Here is a 9,972-nt window from a genome sequence, read left to right on the forward strand (position 1 = left end):
GCAGGCCCCTTCCCAAAAACCCGTCAGCTTTCCGAGGATCAGGGGGTCCTGCAGAAAACGCTGCCCTTTTATGGCCAGGCGAGGAGGGCCGAGCACGGGATCCTGCCCTACTAAGGGAAAACATCTCCCGCTCAGTGTTTGCAGGGAGAACACCCACAGTGAATATAGACAAGCTCTCAAAGGACGACTGAAATACTGCTGCTCGTGTTGACCCCGATTCTTCTCTTCTTTTTTCCCTTTTATTTTTTTTTTCCTCCTCTTTGAGGTCTGCCTTCTGCCTCCAAACTGGGGGGGGGGGGGGGGGGGGGGGGGGTGGAAAAAAAAAAAAGACATTTAAAAAGAAAAGCGATGACCCAGCAGGACTGGCTGAATCCAGGCGACACCCTTCCTTCACGGGGTGAGGAGCAGGTTCAGAAGGGTTGGCTGGGGAGGTGGGTGAAGCCCCCTGAGCTGTTCCCCCTCCTGCAGGCAGCAGAGCAGCGGCTGGGCCGGTGTTTATCCTGCCCTGGGCCGTGGAAGGGCTGTGATCCAAGCAGGGAAGGTGTTGTTACTCCACTCTCAAGCACACGTCATGTGCCAAGACCATCCATCCACCGCTGCAAATCCCGGCCCCGGCTGACCCGGAATCTCGCTGCCTGGGAGGGAACCAGCACCTCCCAAAGCTGCAGAAGTCACTATCCCATGGCAGGTGGTATTTTCACCAGGAGTAGCTTTTCCTCTCTGCTTGGCTGAGGCAGGGAGGAGAATCCACACTGCAAGAAAGACCCTGACCCATAGAAACCCCACTGGATTTGTATTCTCTGTATTTTTCGTGCACCCAAGAATTTTTCCACCCACGGGTATCTTCTGGATCTGGCAGCAGCCAGGTTTTATTTCCCAGAGGAGCTCATATTGTATTCTAGGCCTTTTTTTCTACCAATTTTGTAATCATCAGGTTTAATTTTATATTTGGTAACATCAATATTAGGAAGTTTTAACCTATGAGTTATAGTACAGTGACAAGAAAATCCAAGAATTAATGAAAAAATTCTTGCAGGAGTGAATTTGGTTTGGTGGCCAGGCTTTGGTAGTGAGGGGCTCCTGGGGTGGCTTCTGTGAGAAGCTGCTGGAAGCCTCCCTTGTGTCCAGCAGAGCCAATTCCAACCAGCTCCAGGACTGACGCGGCGCTGGCCAAGGCCGAGCCCATCAGAGATGGTGGCAGCACCTCTGGGGAAAACAGATTTAGGAAGTGGGAAAAGACCCTGTGCAGCTGCAGACAGAGAGAGGAGTGAGGATATCAGAGAGGAACAGCCCTGCAGACCCCTGGGTCAGTGCGAGAGGAGGGGCAGGAGCTGCTCCAGGCACCAGAACTGAGATTCTCCAGAGATTCCATGGTGCAGCCCGTGGAGAGGCAGCTGTGCCCCTGCAGCCCACAGACCCACCTGCAGCACATGGAGGAGACCACGCTGGAGCTGGGGGATGCCCAAAGCACGTTGTGACCCTGTGGAAAGGATGTCCTCACTGGAGCAGAGTCCTGGCAGGACCTGTGGATCTGTGGGGGAACGAGCCCACACTGGAGCAGGTTCCCGGCCCACTCTGGAGCTGTATCCATCATAGCCCACACATCTGCCCAGCTGTCGGACTTCAAGAAGCACTTCTTGGGTACCAAAACTGGAGCCAGGTGAGGCTGTGCTGTGTCTCTTCACTCTGCCTGACTCAGCGTGGCTTCAGTGTCTGCACATCGCTGGCTGTGGTGATGTTGGCAGACATTGACTCGTTAGCAGCGAGACTCGTTAGAACTGGGGCCTTGGCGGATGTTTTCATGCAATCCTAGAATGGTTTGGGTTGGAAGGAACCTTAAAGATCATTCATTTCCCTCCCCCTGCCATGGACAGGGACATCTTCCACTATCCCAGGTTGCTCCACACCCCGTCCAGCCTGGCATTGGACACTTCCAGGGATGGGGCAGGTGGGTCACCTAAACGTGTTAAGAGGGAGGAGATCATGGAGCAGCTGCCATGACCCTGCTTTTGGAGCTGGCTCTGCTCATCCCTTTGGATGAGTTACAGCAGAGCATTGGCAGGTCTTCGTTTTGGGTGGAAAAAGGCTTTTTTTGAGGATTATTTAAGAACAGGTTTTATGATGAAGGTCTGTGCTCTGCAAGCACCGAGCAAGCCAAGCCAAGCCAAGCCAAGCCAAGCAGCCCAAGCCAAGTTGTCCTCACTGCTGTTGTGTTGGAGAAACAATCTCTATTAACAACTTGACTTGGCAGTTTAACGTTTTGGGGAAAGAAATATTTTTATTCTCCCACCAGGCCCTTCTCCAGCCATTATTGGCTACTGCTTTCCTGCATGAACAATTTAACCCCTGTGATGTTCAGGGCACTGGACAAAAGTAAATTCAGTAAAATTTATCCTTTTCCTGATAAAGCACATGGATTCTGTGATCTAGGTGGGAAAATCACAGGATTTTACATATTTCTCTTTTTTTTTTTTTTTAAAGCCCTTCACAATACAATTAAAGAAACCATGTTGCCACAGGACTGGAGAAAAAGTCCTTTTGTTGCTTGAAAACCGGTGAAAAAGAAAGAAAGTGAGAGGTTTCAGTGGTCATTTCTCAGGATGGAAATGAGTCCATGGTGTGGTACAGCAGAGATCGAGTCCAGGGTTTTTCAACATCTCACCCACAACCTGGAGGAGCAAGAGCAGCCCCACATCTCCATTTCTGCACGAGAGCTCTTCTGAGGGCATCACTGATGGCAAGAAACTCCGAAAGGCTCTTAAAAAATGGAAAAGCAGAGAAGAAAGTTTCAAATGAGCTTTGGTACAGGAATACACAGAGTAAAGCATCTGGAGGACAAGCATTTGAACAATTCTTGTGCTACGCCGAGGCTGGAACGGGCACCATGAGCTGAGATCTTCGACTGCCCCCAGAAACCACTGGCCCAGCGTGTGGCCAAGGTGTGCTCAAGGTGGCAGCTAAAAAGAGACAAGAAGCTGTTATTTCTCAGCCCTCCCTGAGCACATCCAATGCTCAAGGCATCACTTTGCTGCTGCAGGAAACCCTGATGCGTCCTCGTTTCGATCTCCGAGAGGAGAGTGGTGGTGTTGGAGAAGAAGAAAGAACAATTAAATGACCACTGGGGTGGGGCAGCTGCTTCACAAGGTGAGATGGCAGCTCAGGATTGTTCATCCTGGAGAAGGGAAGGCTCTTGGGAGCTTATGAACCAGGGGCAGCAAATCCTGAAGGTGATGAGGTCAGCGAATGTAAGATTATTGATCAAATTACAGAGATCGTGGAATCCTATGGTTTGGGTTTGAAGAGTCCTTAAAGCTCATCCCATTCCACCCCCTTGCTGTGGGTGGGGACACCTCCCACTAGACCAGGTTGCTCCAAAGCTGGTCTTGGAATGTTACCTCCTTTTGCTGCTGGAAAAGACCAATAGGTTTGATAAACTCACAGAAAAAGGGGGCAGTTACTGGACCAGACTCTCCCAAATGCAGCGAGATGCACTCGGATCACTGCTCACCACCTGCAGACTCCATCAGTTAGGAGCAATAAAGTTCATCCCTCATCCAATACACAGCCCAAACATGCATTAAATGGTTCCAGAGCGTATTCCTGTGCAAAGTTAAGGATGGAATTCCTGTGACAGCTCCGAAGGGCGTTGGTGTCACCCCTGGGTTTGCCAGGTGTGGAAGCTGCATGGTCTGCCCAGCACGGGGCTGGCAGCTCAAAGGCAGCTTTGCATATCAAAGGAGAATGTGGTAAGAAGCAGCTTTTCATTAGTCAGGAAGTTATAAATTGATACCTTGATTGAAATAATTATCAAGAATTACAGGAAATACCCGGGGATGCATTTATATTCAAGAGAGTCTCCAGGGAGTTGGGGAAACTTTGCCCCAAATAGGAGTTTCTGTTTGGGGATGCAGCACTGCAAAATGAAGCCCCACCTTTCAAATCCCCCATTATCAGTCCTGTCTTTTACTTATTTTCTTAGAACAAACCAGATTCTTACTTTTTTTTTCTTCAGATAATCCTGATTTTTAAGGCTGCTGGGGAAATGCTGGAGTTGCAAAGCAGATACATATGAACAGCAGTAATTTCACAGCCCCTTCACTCCCCTCTGGCTTTTAGGTCCCTGGAATCCACAGGGAACTTTCCATCATAACAGGAGTATCCAGAGAAGCTGTGGCTGCCCCTGGATCCCTGGAAGTGTCCAAGGCCAGGTTGGATGAGGCTTGGAGCAGCCTGGGATAGAGGAAGGTGTCCCTGCCCATGGCAAGGGGTTGGAATTGGGGTGGTTTTTAAGGTCCCTTCCAACCCAAACCATTCTGGGATTCTGTGAAATTGGCAACGTGAAAAACAAGAAACCATCTCACTCTGTAAACATTCATATATAGGAAATACCCAGTGAATTTTCCTCCCCTGGCCAAAGCCATGCTAAATAATGCCCCAAACAAACAAACAAAAACAAACAAAAACAAACAAAAACCAAACAAAAAATCAAAACAAGAAAAAATCCAGCATGAAGATCTCACAGAATTAGTCTGATTTATATTAGTGCCCCAAACCCCCCTTTAACAGCTGGCATTTGTGCTGAAATATTCAGCAGAGAAGGTTCCCTGCCCATGGCAGGGAGCTGGAGGAGATGACCTTTTAGGGTCCCTTCCAACCCAAGTTATTCCATGATTCTGTGACCCTAAGGACACAGGGGTGAAGTGAAGGCCTCAAAGAGGTGTCTCAGGGTGGAAAGCTCAGTTTTTCAAGGATAAATTTACAGGGGGGTTTGGAAACACGGGCTCTGAGGGCAGACGTGGAAAACAAGACATGGGCACCTTCAGTTTTGTAAGACCCAGATCCAGAAGCTCCAGTCAGGCAAGCTGAAGTTCAAATCAAATTAAGACGCCAGCCAGCTCCTGCTCACATCCCTGCAGCTCCAGCACAGCTGGAAGAGGGAAGATGGCAGGGACAGATGACAAGAAGCCGAAGGAAAGCAGTGCTGGAAGGAGGGAACATTGCTCCAGGAGTTATTTATGATCCGCCGGGACAGCGAGGAGATACACAGCCTGGGACTCCCTGGGGATCTGTCCCAGGCCTGGTACTGCTCAAAATATTTTTTTAATAATTACTTGCATGAATAGAAAATTTGCTTCTTACAGCTGCAAATGATACCAAGCCGGGAGGGACTCGGAGCGCTCGGGAGGACGGGTTGGGACTTCAAAACAATCTTGACGCAGTAAAGAATTAGCCTGGAAAAAAAACTAGTCTGCAATTTAGGAGAAACAAAGGGAAAATGCTGCTTGTGTAAGAGGAGCTGGGCTGCAGAGCATGGCCTGGGAAGGGAATGGGGGAGCAGGGATGAGCAGCCCTCCTTATTCTGAGGGAAAAGCAGCAAACCACAGGCAAGGGCAGGTGAATGTTGCCTGCAGGACACGTGGAGAGGTGATTTACATCCGTGTGGCTCCATGGATCCTCACCTGGAGTGTGTTGTCTGCATGGATATGGGGATCTGGGGATCTGGGAAGGTTGTGGGCTGGTGGTGGAGTTGGTCAATCGCAGAAGCTGGAAAAAGAAATCAAAACAAACTCACCCAAACTCCAAAACCTCCTCAAGCTCCCTCAAAATATTCAAAGTTTTTTATTGCAGAGAAGACCAGGTTTGGGCAAGAGCTACCTTGCTGCCTCAGACCTTTAACAAATATTTAAGGCGGTCTTTTCCCTTCTATTTAAATATTTACACGGGCCTGGAGTGACAGGACAAGGGGGAATGGATTCACACTGCCAGAGGGCAAGGCTAGATGGGATATTGGGAAGGAATTCTTCCCTGTGATGGTGCTGAGGGGTTGGAATAGAATTTCCAGAGAAGCTGTGGCTGCCCCTGGATCCCTGGAAGCGTCCAAGGCCAGGTTGGACGGGGCTTGGAGCAGCCTGGGATAGTGGAAGGTGTCTCTGACATGGCAGGGGGTGGCACTGGATGAGCTTTAATGTGGCTTCCAACCCAAACCTATTTGGGATTCTATGATTTTATTAGAAGGAAACAAGTCATTCTCTTCCTCTGTGACCAGGAGTGATGGTTTTATGCAACAGAAAAGGAGATTTAATTTAGACAACAACAAAAAAAAAAAAAAAAAAGTGGGGGGGTTTGTCTTGGTTTGTTTTTTTGTTTGGTTTTTTTTTTACAGAGTGCATAGTTCAGGCAATTTTGGTGTTGGCAATTCAACTGCTCAATATCAGCCCTGAACATTTTTTGTAGATTGGTTGGACAAGAACTGCTGGGATTTATACAGCTGGAGCTGCTCCTGACTCTGCACAGGAGGAAACTGTGCAGAGCTGCAAAGGTCCCTTTTTGCCATGTTCTCTGGCACAAACTCCTTGTGAAAGGTGTCAGCTCAGAGCTATTCATGGAAATGAAAGATGAGCATGGAATCTATGCAGCTTCCTGCAGAAAGGCAGTAGGAAATCCATTGCTAAAGCTGGGTTTCTCCACCAATATGTGATTTTGGTTACAGACAGCAGTTTTGATAAAACAATTTTGGTTTTTTTGATTTGTTTTCCCTCCTGGTTTAATGGAAAGAAAAGAAGAGAGGTGTATTGCTACACTCATGAAATCAAAAATCACACCAGAGGCACAATGAGGCAGCCTGGGTTTGAGATGATGTGAGCTCATATTCCCAGACTCCCTACTGTTGACCAAATTTTCCTTAGACAGCTCTCATTTCTGTAATAACCAATCCTGCCAAGCCCAGAAGGGAATCACATCTTCACAGAAACTCGTGAGCTCTCAGGAGCAGAGAATGGTCCCAGATGATATTCGGTGGCTTTGGTGGCACAGAGAAACCAACATCCACCTCAAAAGTCTCTGGAAGGGCTCCCACTCACCAGCCCTGCTTCCCACAGATGAGAACATCGAGTCCTTGGTATCCTCCCTCTCTCTTGAGCTTTTTTCGTGCTTAAAATGAACAATTTTTTGTCATGAGGGAAAGATCTGATCTTTGAAGAAGGGAGAGATAAGGTCGAGGGATCAAGAGCCCATGGGCTGAGGGTGATTCCTGTTTAGCCAGAGGTGAAGAACCTGTAGGTCTGTGTGGAATAGGAGATTTCTAACATGCTCCCTAAAATCATCACAGAATCATGGAATGGTTTGGCTTGGAAGGGACCTTAAAGATCATCTTGTTCCACCCCCTGCCATGGACAGGGACACCTTCCACTAATCCCAGACTGCTCCAGGCCCTGTCCAGCCTGGCCTTGGACACTGCCAGGGATCCAGGGGCAGCCACAGCTGCTCTGGGAAACTTGTTCCAGTGCCTCGCCACCCTCACAGCCAAGACTTTATTCCTAATATCCAATCTAAACCTATTCTCTGTCAGTTTGAAGCCATTCCCCCTTGTCCTGTCACTGCAGACCCTTGAAAACTCTCTCCCCATCTTTCCTGTAGCTCCTCCAGGCACTGGGAGGCCACAATGAGCTCACCCGGGAGCTGCTCTCCTCCAGGCTGAACAATCGCAGCCCTTGCAGCCTTTCCTCGGTGCCAAACAGCGATGCCACTTGGGAGCAGCAGCTGCTCTGTGCCAGTGACGCCGGGTGACACCAGCAGCTCACAGGGAGGCCCCTGGGCAGCCCCGATCATGGGACACCACCGGGACTGATCAGTCCCTCCAGAGGAGACACTGGGAATAAGGGAGATGAAGTGGCAGTGGGTATAAATATGTAAAATTGACATTGCTACTACGCAGACTATTTCGAAAAAATAAATAGTTCTTTATGCCAAACTTGCATCGCTCTCGATGGAATGGGTTCATTCTTTCTCAAACATCCTGCTTCTGCAGGCCCATGAAGCTCTGCTGATTGATTCATCTCACATTGCCAAGAGCCAGCGTGGAACTGCAGCAATCCCTGCTCTCCCCCCTTCACGAGGACCTTCCCAACCCTCCTCATGCTTTTTCATTTGCCAGAATTCATTGGGGTAAAGTTATGTGGATGCTGCCTGAGTGGGTGGCCAAGGCACCAAGGAGAGGGGAAGGATCTTCCTCATCCTTCCTCACAGGGTGCACCATGAGCCGGAAGAAACAGAAACCCCAAGAGGGAGGGCAGCCCCTTCCTGTCTGAGTGAAGGAATTAATTAAGGAGTTTTGCAGCCTGAGGCCAGGACTGGGACATAATGGCAGGGTGGGAGCTACAAGTGTTCACAAGCTGTGTTGAGCTCAGAACTCTCTGTGTCAGAATCCCAGCATCCTTAAGGTTGGAAAAGAGCTCAGAGATCGAGTCCAACCATTACCCCAACACTGCCGTGTTCACCACAAACCCCGTCCCCAGGTGCCACATCCACACAGCTTTTGAGCACTTCCAGGATTGGTGATTCCAGCTCTTCCCTGGGCAGCCTGTTCCAATGCCTGAAAGCTCTTTCCATGAAGAAATTTTCCCTAAGATCCAATCTACACCTCCCCTGGCCCAGCCTGAGGCCGTTCCCTCTCTCCTGTCCCTGTTCCCTGCGAGCAGAGCCCGACCCCCCCGGCTGCCCCCTCCTGTCAGGGACTTGTGCAGAGCCACAAGGTCCCCCCTGAGCCTCCTTTGCTCCAGGCTGAGCCCCTTTCCCAGCTCCCTCAGCCGCTCCTGGGGCTCCAGCCCCTTCCCAGCTCCGTTCCCTTCTCTGGACACGCTCCAGCTCCTCAATGTTTCATGTCTTGTGGGGCCCAACATTGCATACAAAATTCCAGGTGCAAAGTCAGACCATCCCTGGGATAAGGACATCACTTTCCTTGAGCTGCACTCCATTCTTGCAAGGACAGACACACAGCATAAACATCAATTAATCCCAAATTAATGCCAATCCCTTCTTCATGCATCCACCATGCACAAATTTATTACCTTCATTAAAAAACCTCCCCAAAGCTGCCACAGCTCTGCTGATTTCACACACGCAACCCCATCTGCTTCCCAGGGGTTACATGGATATGATGAAATTCAGGCCTGGGTCCCTTTAATTGTTCAGATGATTCGTAAGCACTTTTAATGTACCAGGTGGAAAATCATTCCTGTTTCACCACCACCTAAAAAAGAATTATTTACATGGATGTGAAGCAGGGGTGGGGCATGCAGACCTTGATCTCCTCCTGATTTAAATCCCAGGCAGCGTTCCATTTGGGAATGACACCAGATGGGATTCCAGGGTGCAGCTCAAGGTCATCCAAACACCATGCTCTGCTTTGAACTGTGAGTGGGATCATCAGGAATCACACAAAGCCAGAACAGAAATTTAATCCACTGCCACAGACCCAGGGATCCTTGGGAAGAGCACTGGGAATGCTCCTTCCCCTTGAGTTCAAGGACACAAGCAACCCTTGTTTGGAAGTGACAAGAGAGGGAAGGAAATCTCTTGGCACAGAGATAGTGTAGAGAAAGTGTGTTTATGCTGTGGCTTTGTAAAGCCGTGCTTTGTAAGCAGCTGTTGGAAAAGAAGATGGTTCATTTAATATTGTCTTATTTTAGACAAGGCACTCACCTGCAACTGGAGACAGAGCCACTCCACTACATCCTGGGGATAACCTATTCCCAAAACAACCCCAGACCTGCACACCGAACCTCGCTTAGAACTTTTTTTTTGATGAAATCACTCCTAATTGAACACTAATTTCACTTCATTGCAGGATTTCAGATCTGTTTTAATCACAAGCAGTCCATGCCTGGGTGTCACCACTCTATTTTTACCAGGCACTGCTCCAGCCCTGCTGTCGGCGCTGGCTCAAGGTGACAGCGTGACCTCCATGGCAGCAGCACCTGAGAGCAGCCCTGGGATCCCCAGGATTGACTCCTGCAGGGAATAGGCTCTGGAAGCATTAAAAACACTGTGTTCTTAAAAGAAAGGTTGGTGACTACCCTTAATATCCTGTTAGGGACGGGATCCTGCCCCTTGACCCCACCCTGCAGTGCTGTGTCCAGCTCTGGGGTCATCAGCACAGGAGCGACCTGGAGCTGCTGGAGATGGTCCAGAGGC

The sequence above is a fragment of the Corvus hawaiiensis genome, chromosome 1, assembly GCF_020740725.1.
Source record: "Corvus hawaiiensis isolate bCorHaw1 chromosome 1, bCorHaw1.pri.cur, whole genome shotgun sequence".
Classification (NCBI taxonomy): domain Eukaryota; kingdom Metazoa; phylum Chordata; class Aves; order Passeriformes; family Corvidae; genus Corvus; species Corvus hawaiiensis.